Source organism: Schistocerca cancellata, chromosome 5, assembly GCF_023864275.1.
Source record: "Schistocerca cancellata isolate TAMUIC-IGC-003103 chromosome 5, iqSchCanc2.1, whole genome shotgun sequence".
Lineage (NCBI taxonomy): Eukaryota > Metazoa > Arthropoda > Insecta > Orthoptera > Acrididae > Schistocerca > Schistocerca cancellata.
The window spans coordinates 288,403,909-288,428,696 of record NC_064630.1 but is presented as its reverse complement, the minus strand read 5'-3'; positions in this window follow the sequence as shown (position 1 = coordinate 288,428,696).

Below are 24,788 nucleotides of genomic sequence, written 5' to 3'. Positions count from 1 at the left end.
CAGTCAAGCTGACGTATGTACCACGTACAGTGAGTTTGAGCGTGCTTTTCTGAACAAATTCTGGTCGCAATCCGTCCAGGAGCGACTCAGAAGACAAATTTTAGAACCTGAAACTTTTAACAGTAAAAATGGCAACTTACGCAGATATTTTGAGAAATACTTGAACATGGGACACTTTTTAGTCGAACCAGTCGCAACGCGTGATATACTCCGTGCGTTGAAGGCCAAATTGACTTTCAACATTAAAGAAAAACTCCTACACATCCCGGATGACGATTCAGATTATTTTTTAACAGCCTTAGATTCGGTTGACATGTTACTTGAAGATCAGCGCTTCGCGCGGCAAAACAGCAGCCACAATGTTTACACTAGTGGTATGCAAAACATGCAGGCTTGCCAACTCAACTCTGGCGCGTCCACAGTTGGATACGCGGTACAGCAAAAACAGCAAACTCACATGCCGTCTCAATACGAAAATCAAAATCAGCACGCGTATTCCAATACAAACAATAGTTACAACAGTAATAACACTTCATGCGGCAATCCATACAAAAGGCACCACGGTAATAACTACAACGGTAACAACGGATACAAAGGCAACAACAAAAACACAAACAGAAATAGAAATAATAATAACTACGAGCCAAGACAGCATCAAGGTTGGACTCGTAACGATCAGTACTTTCATTCAAACTCTGCTTTACCACAGCAGCCACCAGGAAAAAATTGGAGCATACCTTACGACCGACAGGTAAGTTGTAATGCGCAACAGGAACAACAACCGCAAAAGTTTGGAGATCATAATAGGCAATATCCGAATGTGAATATAATAGAAATGACACCTGATATGCACAACCTCAATCTGTGTCAGTACCTAGTACAAATGCTAATCCGACAAACTTGAAACAGTCACTTCTATGCCCCAGGTCGTGGCTGAAGAATTCTTGCGGGGCGACTGCAATGTTAATCAGTTACTTGACACCACACTTGAACAACAGAATAATGATAAGCCGAATAATTCTAAACAAAAATTACCTGTTTTATTTATAAGATACAACTACAATAACAATATATCAGATGAACTTTTACAAGACAGTACACAATGTCGTTCAAACACGAATGAAATTGTTTTAGCATCTACTACTGGTGTAGTAGGTGGGATTCCAACTACTATTATCCTAGATACAGGTGCAGCTGTGAGCGTTTTGTCTTTTAATTTCTATAAAAAAATGTGTAAATTGCAACCTGTGCCTGAGTTACCTGCCCAAAACTGTAAAATAACTACTGCACTAGGTAATAAGTCATGTAGGGTTACGAAGCAAGTTTTTGTAAACGTTAAAATAAGTAATGGAACCGTACAATGGCCATTCCTGGTTGTACAAAACCTTGTGACTAATTGCATATTAGGAATAGATATTATGAGCGAGAAGGACTGCATTATAGACTTCTCCAAAGGTAAATGTATTTTAAATGATAAAGGCAGTGTAATTATTATTGATTTGGACAGGAGAACTCTAAAGCATGACAAACACTGTACAGGGTACAAGGTTCAGTTAGTACTTGACAATGACATTCAAGATATGCAAACACACTCATCTGACACAGAGATAATGGACTTGAAAACATTGCTTGATCATAAGATAAGTGAAGCTACAGCTCTCAGTGTACATGAACGTATAAAACTACAGGAAGTGTTATCCAAATACTTACAAGTTTTTACCAAATGATTAGGTGTTATCAACACGTATGTATACAAGATTGAAGTTAAGCCTCACAAGATCTTCTACCACAAGACATATAACGTACCGTTATCTCAACGACCTGCTGTGTGGCAAGAATTAAAGCAAATGTTAGACTGGAAGGTCATTGAACCATCCACCTCACCTTATTGTAGTCCTCTACTTGTTGTTAAAAAATTAAATGGAAGCATTAGGTTAGTGTTAGACGCACAAGCAATTAATGAAATAATTTTACCGGTTCACACAAAACCCGAAAATTTAGAAGAGCAATTACAGAAATTTCTAGATGCAAAATATTTTTCCACAATAGATCTCGCTAATTCGTTTTGGCAGGTGGGTATCACTCCTGATTCACGGAAATATACTGCATTTATGTTCGGGGGGCGAACCTATCAGTTTTGTGTTCTACCTTTCGGACTGAATGTCAGCTCTGGGGTATTCATTACAGCCCTGGATACCGTGCTTGGCGACGATTTAGTTGAGACAGTCACACACTATGTAGATGATATACTGATAGCTACACAGTCTTGGAAGGAACACGTTGACACACTTCAAAGAATTTTAGAAAAATTTGCACAAGCTGGAGTCACAGCCAATCTTAGAAAATCAAAGTTTGGTTGCAGTGAGATAAAGTATTTAGGACATATCATTAATTCGCAGGGCATACGTCCGGATCCCAGTAAATTAGATGCTATCAGAAACTTTCCTAGCCCTCGTACTAAAAAGCAGTTAAAATCATTCCTTGGGCTATGTTCATTTTTCAGACGTTTTTTGCCACAACCACTTTTGAACAGTAAACATCTGCTAAATCTACTCAGAAAGAATCAAGTTTGGATCTGGTCGGAACAGTGCCAGAATGACTTTAATACAATTAAACATGCTTTAGTGGGTGCAAACTTATTGAGCCATCCAGATTTCAATTTAGACTTTTGTATGACTTGTGACGCTTCACGAACTGGCTTGGGATGTTGCTTATTTCAAGTTGTAAAGAATAAAGAAAAGGAACAGATAAGAATTATTGGGTTTGCAAGTCGTACTCTAACTGAATGTGAGCGTACATACTCCACTACTGAGTTAGAAACACTTTCCATAGTATGGGCATTCAAGAAATTCAATTATTATTTATTTGGAAAACATACAGTAATTTACACCGATCACCAGGCCCTGACATTTTTGTTAACTTGTAAACTTGTACATCCTAGACTATCACGATGGGCAGTTACACTTCAGAACTACTCTTTTGAAATTAAGTACATAAAAGGTAAGGACAACACCATTGCAGACGCTTTGTCTAGACTTCCACAAGGTATGAATGATACCAACAGTGACTTAGAAAATATAAATGACTACAGGATTCTCTTAATGCAAGACAAGCAGTATCACCAATATTATATTGATATGTGCAGAAACATGGCTAAATTACAAAAATCTGACCCTCACTGGTATAAGATAATAACATTACTGGTAGAAAAACACAATCATCCTTCGACTAAGTATTACAAGTTACACAATGATGTGTTATTTTACCGCCGACATCCAAATGCTACTAACTAGTGTGTATGCATTCCCAAAGAGTCTGAACGTAATCTAATTTGGCACACACACTTAGTTTGGGGTCATTATGGGACGAAAAAGTGTTTGGCAAAGCTCAGCACATACTGTTATTTTAGCAATATGAGAAGAAAAATTTACAGGGAACTGAAAACATGTGTCATATGTCAAAAATCAAAACCTCAGAATTTATCCACAAAAACAGATTTACATTCTATTTTACCTAGTAAACCCCTGGAAATTCTGTGTACTGACATCAGTGGACCGCATCCAGCAAGCTCTGGAGGCGTCAAATATATCTTAGCTTTTTACGATATATTTTCTAAACATGTCAAACTTTATGCTTTAAAATCCGCCACTGCAAGTGCTATAATACGAAGATTCTCAAGTGATTACCTGACGCACGTGGGAAAACCTAAAGCAATTCTGTCAGATAATGCAGCATACTACTCTGGGTACAAATGGAGAAATTTCTTGAAGGACAATAACATTAAAAGTATATTTATTTCGAGGTTTAGTCCACAATGTAACGCGACTGAGAGACTTTTCCGAGAATTAAATCGATTCATGAGGACCTATATTTCATCAAAACATACTAATTGGGTGTCCATAATTGCGGTTAGGTATTACACCAACTGCAAAAGTGCGATAAGAAATAATATCCCTCTCATTATAGGCTTCCAATCCAGCAAGTGCAGAGTCAGTACCTCTCAAAACAGCAATTGTTAACCATGCATTGCCACTGACTACTTCTGTTGTAGTACAAGAAAATTGAATCTTGCAGCCAACAAAAGTAATAGGTCCTTGTAGCAACTCCTGTTGACCAGTCTCATTTGGTGTTATGGTAAATGTATCCACTGTCTTGTACACTGGCATTCTGCTCCTCCTTGCATATCTTCTACGGCGGTACGGCATGGCTGTGTGTAACGTGCGGCTGCCTCGAGTCGACTGAGCATGCTGCTGCCTCAGAACAGGATGTCAACTTCCTGCCCCCACTCCTGTAGTACGTCACTTCATTCACGCGCCCAGCGCCAGCGCGCTTATCAATGGATTGCGCAACCGGAAGCAACTTGATTTTAGCCCGCTCGGGGCCTAGTAATACTAGGGCCCCGAGCTCCAGGCAGCCTCGCTCTGCGGCTAAGTCCGCTTCAAGGTCACACGCCTATAAGGCGAAACACACAGCCATGTAAAACACCCACCCACCTCCCCAGGGGTCGGAACCCCTGCAACCCACAGAAGAGAAAGATGCTTCAGTAGCTGATAAGAATCTTTTAAAAAAAAAAAGAATCAGGATAGGACAAACTTTATTAAGCATGATAATACAAAGTTACATCTCCTTGTACTACAATATACTTAGTTAATACACCAGACAACTTGCACCAAACATTAATCTTCTCATTTGCATTAATTCTTCTTCTGTTCCTTGTGTACAATGAAAAAGGCTTGTCTGTAGTAACAACACAAGTTCCATAATTGCGGTTAGGTATTACACCAACTGCAAAAGTGCCATAAGAATTAATGTCCCTCTCATTATAGGCTTCCAATCCAGCAAGTGCAGAGTCAGTACCTCTCAAACCTCTTCTTTTCGAAGACGTACACAATAACTTAAATATTTATGATACAAATTACACACCTAACGAGATCATGTTCAATTGCAAACAGAACGATCAGTGGATAGAACCATTACCTAAGTTGTCAGACAAGGAGATCACACCTGAACAGAAAATAAAAGAAGTATTGACTACGCTGACACATCACGCACAGATACAAAATAAACATCACAGAAACATAATAAAAAGAAAACAAAAATTCGAGGTAGGAATGCTTGTACTACTTCGTACTCATCATAAATCTGTAGCACTCAAACGACGCAACGCTAAGTGGCGTCTGCTATATGAAGGACCTTATATAATTGTTAACATACCGCATCCTGGTGCGTGTCTGTTACAACATCGTAGAACTAACAAAATTATTGGGCTATACGCACACCGAGATCTTAGAGCATTTCATGCTGAATAATGTCAAAGTCATACCCATCAAAATATTGCTAAGCAACTCGAAAAACTCTGTTGTTACAACACAGATAATAAGTAGTGTAGAAATTTTCATTTCAGCGGTTCCAGAGTCGCAGTTGAGGGCAGAAGAACTCTTCTTTCAGCGCGCGCCACCACCTGGAAGACGGAATATCAAAATGAAATTTATGATTACGTAGCAGTGAATGATATATTAATTTTTCACGGAACATTTGTTATTCTAGGTACCACTGACTTGGTATGACACCTGACGAACCGACAGACGTCATCTGTGAAGCGATCTTTTACTTTGAGAAATAGATTAGACGCACATCTCTCAACACGAAAAGCATCTATCAGTAGTCAAGGCCACACAGACACTCTACACACACGCACAAAACGCGAGGAATCGAACATTTTCTCTCTCTTACTATTTTGAATATTTATTGAGTAGTGAAAACGCCTGGTCTTGCCTACTGATGTAATGAATGTTGTGTCTAACCTATCTTAATTTCAGATGACATCACGTGACACAATGTAATAACCTATAGCTATGTAATGATGATGCAAACATGTTTATGTGCAACTGTATTATGTTTATGCTAAGAAAATATGTGACGTGTGTATGTATAATTACTTATTTTTTTAACTGATGTATCATGTAACTGTTACTATGTAAAAAATTTGAACAAAACGAGTGCCAAAAAGACATTGCATAGTGAACCTCTGTTCACGGACATTAACGAACATTACTAACTCTGCAACTACGCAGAAACCTATGTGAAAGAAACGGTTAATGCCATTCATTATGCAGCGTATCTATGTAAACGCGATGAATGATTTCTTTGATTAATAACTACGAACATTTAGGTGAGCTATATTCAGCAAAAAACTGAAAATGTGAAGGGCATAATTCGTGCATCGTCTAGTGACATTACTACAGTGCCTAACTTCAAGATGTTAACTGGATTAAATGGACACAAAGTGCCTGTCCAGAAAACAACACGACGGGTGGAAGAATTTTGGTTGGAACTTGAGGGAATGAAATGTTCTCGAAATGTGACGGACACTCTTACCTGGACTGTCCAAGGATCGACGCCAGCTATGTGCCGTCCGAGGTTCTGCAACCAAGCTTCCACGGAATGTAAAAAAAAAAAAAAAACGAACTGCACGTGGACCAATTACTCGACGGGTCACGTCTGATCTGTAATGAGCAATGCCTTTAGTCACAACGAACTGCATCACAACGACTATAATGGAAATGGGAAATGGACACGCTTATGTATTAATCACGTTGTTATACAACGATGTTACTGTGATCAAAAAAAAAAAAATTTACCACGACGATACTAACCTATAAAAAAAATTATTGTGCAGCAGATGAATATGAACTGTAATAACGACACGATGTGTATAGGTCAACGCACCTGAAACATACGGACATTTTTCTTTGAAGTATTTCAAAACAATACTATGTAACTAAGAACATTCAACAATTTAAGTTGTATTGTGTGATAACAAATATTGTAAATTTAAAACTAAGTTACCTGTCATAGAATGTAGTCTTCATATGTAATCTTGGTTGAATATTTTCTTTGTGCAACGACTGAGAAACGCGCGCACACGAACAATATGAACTGCAATACTGTGCCGCGTGATCTAACTGTACGATATAACGGCAGTGCCGGAGTCACACAGACGCTTCTGCGCATGCGCGCACTCTATCTGCCAACATAAGAACTTTTACGGCGCACCCGCGTCATTCAAATTTTGTATATAATGTGTATAATGTAAGTCATGTAAATAGTTGTAGATAACTTAGATTTTCTTGTGCCTTTAGGTGAATTGCTCGCCTGCAGGTGTGTCCTTTCGCCTCGCAACTCAGGGGGCAATATAAAGGCACATTTGCATGCCGAGCGTGAGTTTCCTCGGAAACGCGAAATATTAATTAAATAAATAATCAGTGACAAATAAATAAAGCCTATGGCACACAACTGCAGCGCTGTGTCGCTGATAAAACAAAAGCACAATTACGTTACTCTTATGTTTGATTAGAAAAAAGGGAGAGCTCTGGTAGAAGTGGTGCGAGAAGCACGTATTTTATTCTATTGTCTGGCAAACCGCCATATTTCATGTTATAGAAGAATACTGCGAGTTGCAACCAGACTAGGCACTCGATTCTGTAAAGAATTTATATTTATAAAAGTAAGTAGGATTATGAACTGTAGGTTTATTCATTGAATATATCTGATTTAACTAACTGTGTAACTTTTTATGTTTAGTAGACAATCACCTCTGTACGACGTTTTGGCATGGCTGGCAAATTATTGTAATATTGAGATTTAGATTATGAGTCCGCACCTACCGCAGCAGTCTTTGGAAACGATTTAATTACGAAGTCCGATTATTTCAGTTTTATTTCACGGTCAACTACGAGTAACATTGCCTTTACGAAAAAGCCATTGTCAAGCGTCTGATACCCAATAATTAAACGTCCACTTTCCAGATAAGCAAATATCAATTACAATTACAATCACCATCATACAGATAGAATAATTAATATTTAAACAATATTTTTATTTTATTTATTTTATATGACTCAAGGTTTTTATGAAGACATGAAATCGATTATTGATTACTATGGTACAAGTGATTATCCAGCAAATAATATTTATGGTAATCCACAAGTAACAAAGCAATTTTTAGGAAAATGAAAGATCAATATGATGGAATAGTAATGGAAGAATTTTGAGGTTTGAGAGCAAACATGTATGCTTCTAAAGTTGGTGATGAAATAGAGAAAATATATAAAGGAGTTAAGGAACGTATTTTATAAACAGAATAAGCTTAGAATACTATAGAGATTGGTTGTTTAACAATAAGGAACAGTACTGTATAGATGAATATATACATTACTCATTATTGAACTAATCTCATTTTAACAAGTATCTACTGTTATAGTTATGTTAAATAATAAATGAGCTGATAGAAAAAATAATTATCTGTTTTACTGAGTGTTTCCTGTTTCTTAAAGCAGTCTTTAATAAAAAGAAATAATTATTTCCTTGTTGAGAATTTTTGTATATAAACAGAGACTATAATCAAAAAGCTTAATAAATTAAATGTCTTGAAAGAGCTTAAACATATATGTGAGCTAGAGATAAGTGTTTTATATAATGTTCCTTCATGTGAATATTTGAATATTACAAAATACGGACATATGGAAAAAGAACTTGAGCTTAATAGGGATTTTAAACCTTTTTTACCAAGTGAGTTAACGAACACTGCTCTCTCATTTAAATATATCGCTGAAAGAGTCAGCCTACAGGAATTGTGAAATGAACCCTGTCGTCCAGGACTTGGTGCCACAATGGGTGCAGATTCACCATGAGATGGGGAAACTCACAGCCATTTATTGTCTATTTAGGCCTAAGCACTGTAGTGTGCAAGTGAGACAGATGAGAACCTATGTCATAGGGAAACCCAGCAGAAGGCTTTAGTGGCCAAGGAGACAGCAGTGTTAAATATGGCGGACCTAAGATCGTCCATAAAGGGTAACATTTATAAAAAGTATTTAATTATGCAGTAATGCAAGGAATGATGCCACAGAAGTTCAAATCTGCTATTCTCCATAAATTTGCATGGTGAGCCCAATAAAACTTGAAGCCTCATCATATCTGTAATAGTTTGGGATTTACTGTTAAAGTGAAAATAAGAAGTATTGTGAAAAAGTCCTGAACGCTAAAATTTGAACACTTTTGTCAATCTTAACGATCGACATCTTTAATAGGTCATATGTTGTAAATATCAACTCTGCAACTTTATCTGTTTAAAAGATATAGTAAATTTAAATTATCAGTATTTTCAGTTAAGCATCAGATCACCATTTTCTCTACACAATACACATAGGATGATGAGAGCATGACACATTACTTAATCATTGGGTAATATTATATTTGGAGTAAAGTTTAGTGCCTAAAACTTACTTTTGTTCTTTATTTATTTAAAATTATAGAGAATGTAGCAACCAGTAACAGAATCATTATTAATTTTTCTTTTGCAAATCGATTTCAACATATCAGTCATCATCAGTGTAATTTTGTAACCAATACATGCCAGAAGTAGAAGTACTGTCCATGGCAGATTTCTGTGAAAATTCATTTGGCTGTGACATCAAAGCTAGGAAGGAAATTGTATTGGTTACACATAAAAGAATTTAAGGTTTATTATGTAATGGATATTATTGTTACTTTATTTAGAACGTGCCAGTAGTCAAACTTTAATTATCTAAATATGTTAAAATGTAAAAAAATATAGAATAAGCTGTAGCAAATCAGATGGTCAGCTTCAGGAAAGGGAACTGCTCTAGTCAGTCGAGGGAAGAGTTCGGCGCGCAGGAAACGTGGTCGGAGACGGTGAGAGAGCAGTTTTGGTCTAGACACCAAAGGGGACAGTTTGGCTGGAGACGAAAAAGGGTACATTTCGGATTGAGGCGCGAAAGCGGACAGTCGAGTTTTAGACAGAAACGATTTAGAAAATTTCGCGTTCTGTGGTCCTGCGCGATTTGAGTGGCGAGCAGCCGTGTGCCTGTTGTCAACTCTAACTTTTCGTGTAGTTAAGGAGGCAGAGTATTGGACTTGTGTTTTCCAATTGTGAATGATCGAACAGTATGAAACAGATACGTGCTCGAGTGTAACAGTAACTCTAAATACGCCCATATTCACTATTAGTTCGCTTTCTGAATAAACATTATTCTAACCAAATCGCAACTTTGTGGCCTATATCATTTATGTGTCGTTAATTTAGTTCCCAATGTTAGTATTATCGTTATTATATGATATGATAACTTCGTATTTCGCAAACTTCCCAGCAGCCAGAAAATTTAACCAAAGGGTCACAAGTGTCTAATTTAGGGCGTGTAATGCAACATGTGTGGTTCAACCACTAGATGACTTTGAGCCAAGACAATTCGACAAAGTGGAACTGCATGTGATCATGAACATCTTTGGGATGTTAGCTCGCAACAAGATAGACATTCTAATTTAATTACTGTCTGGGATGTTCAATTTTTTGAAGATGGACTGATGAAATTGATATATAAAGGAATGAAGAAACCTAAAAATAAAAATAATAAGTTTCATGATCAGGTTTTTACTGTGTGAAATATTTTCCCTCAGTGCTACCAAAATTTTCAAATGATTTACAATATTTTTGTTTAACTTGTCATGAATCTTAATTCATCTGTTTGTTTTCTTACATATACCTTTTATTTTCTAAGGGCACCAATCATTTTCTAACGTGCACCTTTTATGAGAAATCGATAAACATCTCACAGGTACTAATAATTTTTTTTAACATGAACCTTTTATAAAAAACATAAAAATTCATTTTTCTTAGATGCACTTTTGTAAGAAAATATATTCCTTTGAATGAAATTGGGGTGAGTTAGACCTGAACTATTTGGAAATATAGTAAGATGGTTTGGTAGGTTTTGGCTAATTGGATAAGTTTTTGGCAAAATCGAGAAGAATTCTAAGATGAGCAAAAACTTAGCTAATGACCAAAACCTACCAAACTCTTCTACTAGTGGGTTTTTGGACTGTTAGGTTTTTTCTGCGCACACCATATGGTGGTGTGCTTTGTTGTTATAATTTACTGCATCCACCTCTCCTCAGGGAACACACTGCAGTTCCTACTCCAGGCAGGGTTATTTCCCAGGACATACTTTGGAGGAGGTGAACAACTGGCTGGCCTGACCACATTTGCCACAGGTAATTTCTCCCTCACAACAAAGAGAAGTGTGACGAAAGAAATGGCACTTAAAACATCTTTTTTGGTTGTGGACAGAAGGCTCCACACTTAGGCAAAGAAACCTACCTTAACATGCTGGGCATGCTTTGTAGCATTGAAATTAACCTTAAACGTGCCTGATTTGACTGAATCTTAGAGGTGTCCTTTTCATTATGTTTCTCACATCAGCAGTGGCTCCTTTTGTCCACTTCACTTTAAGTTCTTCTCAGGGGTTGTCAATCAGATGCCTGCAAGTCACAACACATTTGCTTCGGTTGAATATGTTCAGGTTCTGTTACACACTCCACAGACAGTGAGCTTTCTGGAGGTTATTTACTTGTTCAGAACTAGATATTTCCACCAACAGTGACCCACTAGGAATTCAGCTGATAATATTTATATTTCCAGCAATCATCGCTAAACACTTTTGAGTATATAAAAGAGAAACTTAGTCAAAGCTGTCTCTTTAACTATTTAAAACATATTATGATCAACTGTATGCATTCTGCTGCTATTAACATAAATATTTGGAAAATTTCCTATGTCAGTAGGATGGTCTACATGAGCCCTCTTGTTTGATTGAGTGTTGATACACACCAGCTGCGCAACCATTACCTAAATAAATGAAATGGTCATATAGCATTGTTGGCCAGTATGTCCCATTCAGGTTCGGCCGCCAATTGCAAGTCTTAATTCGTCTGCCCCACATTTGGTGACTTGCGGCTGATAATGAGGATGAAATGATGATGGGGACGACACAACATCCAGTCCCCGAGCAGAGACTGGGTGTCAGCCATACGTCTCACTACTGCGCCACACACACTGACACTGAGGGTTCTTTACCAGTGTTTCTAAAATTCTCGGGACTGGGCAGTGAAGCCAAGATACCTGTTTCTCGTGACACACAACGTTCCACAGCAGCGCCATACAGAGGCTGCTGAAGCATGTCCAGGGCTTATGGTGACACACGATTGATGCAGCTTACCAGACCACAGCTCTGGAACCCCAGGGTCGTCAAGCCTTTTACCAGCAAACGAATGCTGAGTGCCTGAGGGCGTTCCATTCTTCTGCCAGGCAGAAATAATTACTGATAACGTGTTTTCAGCATATGTTTTAGGAAATTTTAAACAAGCATTTCAATATTAGCAAGGTATTCACTCAGTTTGCTACAAAACCAAGGCTGTTTAATTATAATTTTCTAATTTAATTAAAATGTTATAATGAATCAAAACATCAAAATCTTAGTAATTTTAAAATTTTCTCAATAAAACCTTACAGTAAATTAAAAGAAAAACAAAACATTTCAAAAAGTAAAAGAATAAAATCATTTGGAACACAAGCAGTAAAATCTGAAGAACTGTATGTCTTGCACAATAAATGGATGTAAGGCACCTCATTCTAAAATGAGGGCAGAATTAATGCTGAATTGAGCCTCCTGCTCACATCGGTTATACGTGTCACCTCTATCAGTGCCAGTTGGATATTACATCAATATAATAGTACATATTTCAGAATATAGCAACAGCCCCTGCAACATAAAAACTATGAAGCACTCAGTAAAAGTAAGAAACCTGAATGATAATAATCTTTTACACCTAAAACCACAAGTTATTTCAATGATTACCTCATAGTTACTTGATTTGATTTAAAATAATGTATTTAAGACACCAGGAACATGTATCAGTTAATAAGGAAATGAGCCAACAGTTAACTATAATATCGAGTTAGTAACCTGAAGTAGTTTGCGCACTATCGTTGCTTTAACCAAAGTTGCAAGAAATAGCTCTAGCAGTTACAAATAGCATGTCAGGAACAACCAATGGTTGACATTATAGTATACTACACACAGTAAATGGGGTTAATTTACATAACTGATCAACAGTAATTACCATCAAATTGAAATATTGTTAAACAGCACCTGAATAACGTTCCACACAGCGGTCTTCAGAACCGATCAACTGTCTCTCCATCACATTATTACAGGAACACCAAATAATCACCAAAATGAAAAGAATGGTGTATCTGGTAATAAGAATGGCAAACCTCACACAGGTTTGCTACAGCATGTGTAATTAGAATATGGTAAGTGCATATCAAAAATCAAATTCTCACTGCATCCTTCATCATTAGTGCGGTAATTTCATTCCCATAAACATCAGCACACTTAGAATTCCATCCAAACGTGGCTGGGATTCACAAACTATTGGCAGTAATGTGTTCCACAAGCCGCAGATGGAGCAGTGCCTTCTGCTGAGAACAGCGACGCGCTCTTCTAAGCCAAGATCAGGGCAGTCACAGAGATACTGCGTACTTCATTTCTCCTGGAGGACCCTAACACCAGCAAGTCCACTCAAGACACTATACACAGCTCTGTGGCGTACTGCTAGTCACTCGATAGTACCACCTCCGCTCTCAGCAGTGAAGAGCATTCTGCGATAGCGCCATGCACAATAAAGCCCCAGCACTCACTATTTCCACTAGCGCCATCATTCTTGGCCATTTAACTACCTATATCAGAACTACTCAAGTAATTGAAGCCCCAAAACTAGCTCAAGATATTGAACTGAAATTATGTCAGCTGCTCTGTGGCTCGGACACACTATCTAAAAAAGCGAAAAGAGTTTTTATGTGGGATACACTTAACAACCACTGAACAGATTATTTTAAATTTTAGTCTCTAATAAGTAACTAAACAATTTAACATAGGAGAAAAAGGACACCGAGTATGAGCACGTAGCAGTAATACTGGATTCTTTGTCATTTGTTTGTAGATATCCAGTTTTTCCAATATGGTTATTTTCCTAGCCCGCCTGGATAGCCGCACGGTCTAATGCGCTGCTTCTCGAGCAGGAGGGTGTGCCAGTCCCTGGCACGAAACCGCTCGGCGGAGTAGTGTCGAGGTTCGGTGTGCCAGCCAGCCTGTGGATGGATTTTACGACGGTTTTCCACCTATCTCGGCGAGTTTGGGCTGGTTCCCCTTGTTTCCCTCAGTTACACCATGTCGTTGATTGCAAAAATTTGGGGTTACACTCGTCTGGTATCAGACACTCTCGGGGTGGGGGGCGGGGGGCCCTGGCGGGGGCCGAACCACACAATAACCCTGGGTTCGGTGTGGGGCGGCCGTGGGGTGGGTGGACTGCTCTGGCCTGTTGTGTGGTTGTGAACCACTGAGGGCTACAGGGTGATGCAGCGTCTCTATAGTTTCGAGGTCCCCAGTTTAATACACACAATAAACCAGAGGTCATCCTCCTGCTATTCTTCAAACAGTGTAAGACTTCACATTCTACATTACATGGGTGGTTATTTGTAGAAAGGTGATCAGCAAAGACTGATTCATTCTTTCTTTATCTCCAGCTTGTCTCATACTCTGATAAAAGAATTGTCACAGCTCTAATGACAGATATATACTTTCCTATAGGGCTTGCATGTGATTTTTACACACATTACTCTGTGTCGAGAGTTGTTGTGAATGTATTCAGGAGGCTGTGGGACTGATGGCAATAAATGTCTTCAATTCTTTAGGAGCAAAATGTACTTTACATTTTATATTGACTATGATCGAAGTTTTGAAAACTGTAGAATCCTCTGAGCATTAAAAGGATCACAGATTTTACTTACATATTCATTTTCTTTCCAAAGGTCAGTTGTGTCGATGTTATCGGCCTTTAAATCAAGGTTATCCGTTTCATGTATTGTTCGAAAAAGTTGCGTCAATAACGCCTGACAGGAAACTACGGAACTGATACTCCAGTGTTTTCATGCTTTTGGGCTACGTTGATTAAAATTTAGTCTGTATATGATATGTTTTTAAGAATTTTCATCAAGAAAGAAATCATACTTACAAGTGAAAAATAATAGTGGCACACAATAGCTTTTGGTGTGTCACACGTTGTTAGAACTTTTCAAGTGGAGAACTCAGCACTGTATGCTCATAAGACATACGCAAGCTGTTTATCTTCATATTTCGGACTCTGAGAAAGGTCGACATGGGAGGGTCATACCGGCAGAACAGACTGTTGAATCTACTGAAATAACTGCGGTTCAAGAGGTGAGATGAGAATGATTCTGAACAACTATGCGGCAAGAAGAGTAGGCACAGGTTTTTCTTGAAGGGTTTGATGAATGACAACAGTTTGTGTCTGGACAGTAGGTCAAACGAATCGTCTTAAGAGATTACTGGAAGCTGGATTTCGTCGTTTAATGCTGAGTCCATGCCACAGACTGTAAGAAATTGCGTTTCGTACCCCCAGAATCAACTTAGATATTAGTTAGTCTTCTGTGATGTTACGTGATGAGTCTTGTTTCCGTTTGTACTGGTCGGATCGACGCCAACATATAAGAGACGAAGTGGTGGAAGAGCACAGGAAGCAGTGATTTTCGAATTATGTACCTTGACAATCCATGAAATCACTTTCTCGTGAGCAAACTGTTGGGTATAATAACCAGGTTTATTTGGTAGCTGTTGAATGGAAAGCTGAATACTCGACAGAGTATGCCTTGTTGTCATACACTTTTTGATTTGGAGATCCATTGGCAAATTTTAAATAGGATAATTTATAGGCCAACTCCGCAGTTCATCTGTGCACGCCTAGACGAACATAAGGATCCTTGACTGAACTGATTTCTCACCCACAGAGCTTGTCTATGATGTAGGCCTAATCGGGTTCAGCCAACATTTTTCGTGAACTGCCACAGCAGCTGCTTCAGGAAATGCAGGAGATCCATCGAAATAACATTCGTAGCGTATTTGTTTTCACCCCACTACTAACACAAGAGTGTATTCCTGTGCGTGGAACTCATACATCATAATGATGTTGATAATAAAGGTAAGTTCCAAATGGAATAAAAGTTTAATTTTATTAGTACCCTTTATGTGATAATCATCTTCACAAAGTCTGATCTATGTAGTCCGTTCCAATTACGTCTACATCTACATTCGCAATTCATACCTATGTGCTGTGCCGATGGTTCGTGGAGACCACATTCACATAATTTCTCTATCGTTCCACGTTCGAAAAACGAGAACCAAAATATATCCATGCAATTCTGATTTCTCTTTTTGCGACGTACATTTCTCAATATGTCGTTTGTGCCCAATTTCGCGTTGGAGGACAATATTGTTGATTGAAATTTCTCGAAAATTTCTCTTCTAGAGAAAAAAATGCCTTTGTCATTGCCAATAAAATTCACCAACAGCCGTGTACTTTAAGATATAATTTAATTTACTGTGAAGGCTAACTGTTTCGGCATTTTATTATGCCATCTTCAGGCCCCATAAGTACCCATACGTACCTATCAAAATAAACGAAGTTATGCCTGAAGATCGCATAATGAAATGGCGAAACTGGTAGCCTTCTTTATAAAATAAAATTATATCTTACAGTACACGACTGTTAGTGAATTTAATTGACATTGGCAATTACTTAACCAGCCATCGTCCCCTGACCATGATGGACCAGTAGGTTTGCAGCATCTCCGATGTGTCTTTAACCTCTAGGTTTGAATTGAATTGACAGGCTTTAAAACTGTGAGATTTATCGTCACCCCGAAATTTAACTAAATTCTTTTAGTACTCATTTGCAGGTCGTCTAACTTCTTGTTTTTTAGTTAACTGCCCTTTTTCGCAGAATACAGATAAATTTTCTAAATCAGTTTGACATTCAGTGAGTCTAACTTCTAAGAACCTCTCATAACGATAACGACAACATCATCTGCAAACAATCAAAGAGACCTGCTCAAATTGCATCCTACATAGTTTTTATGTGGGGTATCGGTAACTATAGTTCCGGTTTAAAATTGCTGCAGAAATAGTAAGTAGGCTGCTTAGGTTTTTATGTTGGTAACGCCACGTAGCGCTCTGTATGAAAAACACTGACTCTGCTGTGTGCAGTCTGTGGCTGGTTGGACTCATTGCTCGAATATTCGCTATCGTAGTGTTGGGCAGTTGTATGTGAACAGAGCCTAGCGTTGTGCAGTTGGAGGTGAGCCGCCAGCAGTAGTGGCTGTGGAGAGAGAGATACCAGAGTTTTGAGAGGTTACTACAAGCGGACAACCTGGACGTGTGTCCGCTAGAAGAAGGATATTTGTAAAGATGGAGGTCATGAATTGATATATATATATATATATATATATATATATATATATATATATATATATGACTTTTGAACATTATTAAGGTAAACACATTGTTTGTTCTCTATCAAAATTTTTCATTTGCGAACTGTGCCTATCAGTAGTTAGTGCCTGCAGTAGTCCTGATCTTTTATTTTGTTGGCGGTATTGGTGCTCGCTCTATGGCAGTAGTTCGAACAACGAAGATTTTTGTAAGGTAAGTGATTCATGAAAGGTATAGGTTATTGTTATTCAGGGCCATTCTTTTGTAGGGATTATTGAAAGTCAAACTGTGTTGTGCTAAAAATATTGTGCGTCAGTTTAGTGATGATCAGAATAAGTAAAGAGATAAATGTCTGAGTACGTTCAGTTTTACTCAGCTGTTTTTGTGTGAAATAACGTAGAAGTTTACTAGCAGAGTCATTCATAATTTTTTAAGGGGACGTTACAAAAGAGAACCACTACTGAGAAAAACGTCAAATTTGAATAGCATATTGTTGACGCAGGGAGAAACATCATGGAACACACAAAAACGAAATTTTTACCGACAGATGGCGTTGCATGTGTCATAATATGCACACTAACACACGGGCGGCACTCGTCTCTTCCTCAGTCCGAGACGCTCAACGTGACTGTCTCCATGAAGGATCATGTGCTGCTAGTAACGCTCTTTTGCAAGGACGTCGAAATTGAGCCAGTAGCTCTGCAGAAATTCCAAACACTCAACGGTATGAAAAAAAGGCACTGGTCAGGTGTCTGCCAAGGGTCTGGAGAAAACGATTATAAAATTCAAAACCACAGATTCTCTTGAAGAGCCCTGTGACAGGGAAGTAAACCAATTTATCCGGGGAATATCGAAAAAAATGTGGCCAGAGCACTGCAGGAGGGGTTGAGTGGTGGTCTGCAAACAAGTAGTGCACGGGGAATTGCCTGAACGCTGAACACGCCTGTGAGCATGGTGCATGAAAGCTACGAAACATCCGGATTTTGCTATCCATGTTCAGAAATTGCTTCTTGTTGACTTGCCAGAAAAAGAAACGTTCGCTCTGGAATTTCTTGCTCGCATGGAAGTGGACAATGGAAGACCATGCACATTCTGTGAGCAGACGAAACCCATTTCCACCTCCAAGGTCATGTCTGTTTCCATCTCCAACGACGAGTCAACTCGCCGAATTTCAGAATATGGGAAACGGAAATTCTGCACACATATCTGCTGGTAATACTTCATTCAGCAAAGGTGACTTGTGTGGTGCGGGTTAACAGCACTGTTTATGGTAGGGCCGTATTATTTCAAGGAAATGAATCCTGCGGGTCCTGTTACCCGTACCGACGCTGGTAAACGCTATAAGAATGTTTTGCGCTCCAACGTCATTCCAGCCCTTCAACAGCTTAGGTGGGATCATTTTTATGTAAGATGGCGCTCCTCCACAGATCTGTTATGGCACGCGCTGTTCCTCGTTTTCAACTTGTGGCAGTTAACTGTGGACAACGTACTGAAAATTTCTTGCACTTCTCTCGTGGCACTTATAAATAGATGTCATGTTGTTATTTCTACGGTTTTGGGGCTCATAAAAATTAGAGACTGATGTCATTTTGCTTTTGAAGCGCATTTTAGTGGTAGAGGGGCTTACGTGATTAACATTGTCACAACTGTTGGCTAACGAACTTGTGCAGACATGGTACTGAATGGTACGGATGGTTAATTTGCAACTCAAACCACAGCAGTCGTATTTCGATTCATCACTTATTTTCTTACAGCTCCATCTACTGGTAGAATTTTCGCTACATTTTTTTGTTTGAAGACGTTTCCCACTTCGTCAATAATGTGTTGCTCCAGTGTGACGTTATTCTACGTAGCGGTTCTCTTTCTACATCGTTCTGAAACAGGAATCTTAACTATGGATGCCCTGTTTATTAGGAAGAGAAGAGGGACTGTAATACTTCCATGGGGAATAAAAGGTATCACTTCTGGTTAACTGGTGAGTTTCCGTCAATTACTACGAACTGTGAACTTGGTGCAGCAAACCACGAATCCAGTAGCACAACTGGGACGGCTCTCCACAGGCACGCAACGTGATTAAAAGCCGGCTAAGAAGAAAGACGTCAAACTCGTTTTGGAAATCTGAAACATGGATTCACTCCTTTCGATGCACTCGTTACTTCGTGGGAATAAAACTAATTCACAAGGGCGGTATTTTTTGAATCCGTGACGACTGTGTATCAATACATAATTTTCTTCTCGGTATTTCGCTAAGTTTGAACACAGTGTATGTTCCAAAGTCACTATGTAATACTTTCCGTTTCCATCAGAGTGTTAATGTTGTACAGTATGACTTAGTTTCTGAACCGTCTGTAACATTCATTCCATAATATCTACCCACAACCTTTTCACAGGTTCTTTGCTTACTTCTAAAAAAATTCAATATTTCATGATAAATATTTTATTATACCTGTAGACTCGCCAACTAGAGTGCCTGCGGAACTATTTTGTTTTGTGTGCAAGGGCGGGGGAAGCTGATTCACCATTTTTCTAATATTGGAATTATAATGTTTGTGTAATAGGAGCTAACGTATTTGATACAGAATTCACAAAGAGTAAGTATCAGACGCTTGTCCCATGCATCTATTTCACATTGGTATTACTTGATCTGAAAATTTAAATTTCTGACTTGTAAAACTGATTGTCCAAGTACTATTTTAAGGGGTATATTTATTCTTATGCTTGAGTAAAACGATATTAATGTGAGGAAATCCTCTCATTTTTATTTCTGTGCCCGCTACACATTTACCAGTAGCTCAGAGAACTGGAAAAGGTGTGGCCAGCTGCTCAGGAGCTTGCATGAAAACGTCGATTTTATTATGTGTGTAAGCAAACAAGAAGCTCACGTAGGAAAAGTTACCAGTTTTTTTAACTATTAAGTTATATAATTTTTCTGAAATGCATAGCGATGAGTACATTATTGATTAGATTTAGCTGTGTAATATTTACCAAATATTGTGTAAATCTGTGATATTTTTCGCGATATTTATTTATTGTTGTAAGTTAAGTTGTACTGTCAATAGAGTTCATTTCTGTAAGAGAGGATCAAGGGATGGTAGGAATCGCGAATCTATCTTTAAGATTTACCTTCTCTTCATTCGGCGCCATGTTTATGTTTTCTCTTGGGAATGTATTGCTAACTGTGGCCTGATATGTAAATATATCTTCGATACACTGCAGTGCATCGACAACAACATTGTAATCTTGTTCGTATTGCTGGCGTGTAATTAATGAACGACCACAATGTCAAGCACGTAGGTTAGCGCTCTCCGCTGTTAAATGAACGGCGAGTGCTGTGTAACAATGTTAAGCTAGTAATTAAGTATCCAATTTTGTGTTAATATATTACGTCTGTTTTGTGGAAAGGCTAGTGGTAACTGTGTAAAACAGAAGTACCTGTGATCAGTTATATGTTAACAGAATTTCCACCCCGCTCAACAAACATGTATTCATTAAATTATCCTTTACGAATTCCAAGAAATTATTTTGGATAGCAGTCGTATAAAACGTTACATTATTTTTGCTTAGTATCGTGAGACACTGCAGTCAACTCAGTTATTGTGTCTCCAATACTTTGATTTCTCCCATTAACACGCAAACTTAAAAACAATCACAATGACGGAAATAGAAAGCGTAACACCAGGGTATCATTTCCTCCCAAACTCCTTGACCACATGCGAGATGTTTTCCCAATTCTATCTTAATATACAGTTTTTACTCTATACTCATTCTTCTAGTTCCATGAAAGTTGTTCCCTGATATTTTAACGCATGACTTATCATACTGTCCGTTCATATCAGTGTTTTCAACATATTCCTTTCCTTTCTGTCGAGAACTTCCATATTTCTCGTCTTAACACTCCACTTCATTTTCAGCATTCTTGTCTATCACCTGTTTCCCCGCTCTCCATGAATTGCTCCCATACAATGTTTTTCCCCAGACGTACATTCTCTGAAATCTTCCTCAAATATTGGCTGATGTTTGATGTTAGTAAACTTCTTTTCGACTCAAAGGTTGCCTATGACAGTCTTTTTTCCATGTATTTCCTGCTTTCTGCAATTATAAGAAATTTGCGTCCAAGGTATCAGAATTCGCTCATATCATTTACTTTATGGCCTTCATCTGTGATGTAACGACGTCAGTTAATCATCGATGGTATCCTTCCATACTGAATTGTAATCCCATTACATAATACATCTTTTATTCCCATCATTGCCACGCGGGGTAGCCGTGCGATCTGGGGCTCCGTGCCACGGTTCGCGTGGCTCCCCCCCCCCCCCCCCCCCCGTTGGAGGTTCGAGTCCTGCCTCGGGAATGTGTGTGTGTGTTGTCCTTAGCGTAAGTTAGTTTCAGTTAGATTAAGTAGTATGTAAGCCTAGGGACCGATGACCTCAGCAGTTTGATCCCGTAGTACCTTACTACAAATTTTCAAAAATTTCCAGTTTCTGTCATTGCTTCGTCGACGTATCGATGGAGCAGTGGAAGCGAAGAACTACTTCAAAGTCTCGTACAATTTGTAATCTGTGCAGTTCGTTTATGGTTTCCCGTAAGCCTCGTAAGTATTTAATATTATCCGCCTTTATCTGTAGCTTACTTTTTACTTCGTAATTTTATCTTTCGTTACTCTGTGTGTTATTCTTGTCTGATCCTTAATTACCTTTCCTGTTAAGCTGACTTCACGAAAGTTCTAGCACTTGTCGAGCCTTGCTTTTCTAGGGGGTGGATGACATTTTTCCAAACGTCTAATAATATGGCTTCTGTCTCATACATTTCACAAACCGGCTTCAATAGTCATTTCGTTTGCCACTGTACCCAACGAATTTAGAAATTACGAAGAAATGCCTTCCACAGCTGTGTTACTTTTTGACTCTAATACTGAATCATTTATGTCTTCTACATCGAATTGTATTTCTTCATCTGCCACGTCGTATGTCTATTGTTCCCGTTCGTACAGACCTTCAGTGTATTCTTGTCTCCTATCAGTCTTTCCTTGGCTCTTAATATTAGAATCCATGCTATGTACCGTTATTTGCTGACAACACACTACTTACAGCCTTCTTTTTATACTGGCAGGTTCACATCTTCTTATATCTTGTGGCCGATTCAGACTTGCTTAGGGATGTCCGAAGTCTTTTGATCAGATAGTTTAAATCGTTCTGTCGGTTTCAGGACTTCAGTTCGCTTCTAGTACCCGAATTTTAGAGTATAACTCACTCAGAGTTTTTTCTCTTCCATCACTACAACCGAAACCGGTTTCTCCTGTAAGTCTTTTATTCCTTCCCTATATCAGTGTTCCCATCATTTCTGAATAATAGATTCTTCTTTCTGTTCATAGGAAGAGGACGTTCAATATTGCTTCTGTCTTTTCTCTCCTTACATCTTCTGCTTGATATGAGGACTATATCCATGATTTGTTGCCACTCGTTTGCTGTAGATTCTAAAGAGATTAATCCTGTCCTTGAACCGTTTTCAGTCAGTCTTCTCTTTCTATTTATGACAATTCCTATTTCTTTTATACCATTGTTTAGATTCCCCAGTATTCATATGACCACGAATTATATGGGCACTGAAAGCTGGCTAAAACCGGATATAAGCTCAGCCGAAATTTTTGCAAAGAACCTAACGGTGTTCCGAAAGAATAGGCTAAATACGGTTGGCGGTGGGGTGCTTGTTGCTGTCAGAAGTAGTTTAACTTGTCGCGAAATTGAAGTAGATAGTAGCTGTGAGTTAGTATGGGCAGAGGTCATTTTTGGCAACCCGAATAAAATAATAATAGGATCCTTTTACCGACCCTTCAGTTCAGATGATACAGCTGCTGAAAGGTTAAAAGAAAACTTGAGTTTGCTTTCAAACACGTACCGGCTCATACGATAATACACTCCTGAAAATTGAAATAAGAACACCGTGAATTCATTGTCCCAGGAAGGGGAAACTTTATTGACACATTCCTGGGGTCAGATACATCACATGATCACACTGACAGAACCACAGGCACATAGACACAGGCAACAGAGCATGCACAATGTCGGCACTAGTACAGTGTATATCCACCTTTCGCAGCAATGCAGGCTGCTATTCTCCCATGGAGACGATCGTAGAGATGCTGGATGTAGTCCTGTGGAACGGCTTGCCATGCCATTTCCACCTGGCGCCTCAGTTGGACCAGCGTTCGTGCTGGACGTGCAGACCGCGTGAGACGACGCTTCATCCAGTCCCAAACATGCTCAATGGGGGACAGATCCGGAGATCTTGCTGGCCAGGGTAGTTGACTTACACCTTCTAGAGCACGTTGGGTGGCACGGGATACATGCGGACGTGCATTGTCCTGTTGGAACAGCAAGTTCCCTTGCCGGTCTAGGAATGGTAGAACGATGGGTTCGATGACGGTTTGGATGTACCGTGCACTATTCAGTGTCCCCTCGACGATCACCAGTGGTGTACGGCCAGTGTAGGAGATCGCTCCCCACACCATGATGCCGGGTGTTGGCCCTGTGTGCCTCGGTCGTATGCAGTCCTGATTGTGGCGCTCACCTGCACGGCGCCAAACACGCATACGACCATCATTGGCACCAAGGCAGAGGCGACTCTCATCGCTGAAGACGACACGTCTCCATTCGTCCCTCCATTCACGCCTGTCGCGACACCACTGGAGGCGGGCTGCACGATGTTGGGGCGTGAGCGGAAGACGGCCTAACGGTGTGCGGGACCGTAGCCCAGCTTCATGGAGACGGTTGCGAATGGTCCTCGCCGATACCCCAGGAGCAACAGTGTCCCTAATTTGCTGCGAAGTGGCGGTGCGGTCCCCTACGGCACTGCGTAGGATCCTACGGTCTTGGCGTGCATCCGTGCGTCGCTGCGGTCCGGTCCCAGGTCGACGGGCACGTGCACCTTCCGCCGACCACTGGCGACAACATCGATGTACTGTGGAGACCTCACGCCCCACGTGTTGAGCAATTCGGCGGTACGTCCACCCGGCCTCCCGCATGCCCACTATACGCCCTTGCTCAAAGTCCGTCAACTGCACATACGGTTCACATCCACGCTGTCGCGGCATGCTACCAGTGTTAAAGACTGCGATGGAGCTCCGTATGCCACGGCAAACTGGCTGACACTGACGGCGGCGGTGCACAAATGCTGCGCAGCTAGCGCCATTCGACGGCCAACACCGCGGTTCCTGGTGTGTCCGCTGTGCCGTGCGTGTGATCATTGCTTGTACAGCCCTCTCGCAGTGTCCGGAGCAAGTATGGTGGGTCTGACACACCGGTGTCAATGTGTTCTTTTTTCCATTTCCAGGAGTGTAGTTGGTGGTGACTTTAATTTACTCTCGATATGTTGGCGGAAATATATGTTTAATTTCGGAGGTACACATAAAATATCATCCGAAATTGGGCTAAACGCATTTTCTGAAAATTATTTGGAGCAGATAGTCCATGAACCCACGCGAGTAGAAAACGGTTGTGAAAACGCACTTGACCTCTTAGCAACAAAAAATCCTGAGTTAATAACGAGCATTAAAACCGATTCAGGGATTAGTGAACACATGGT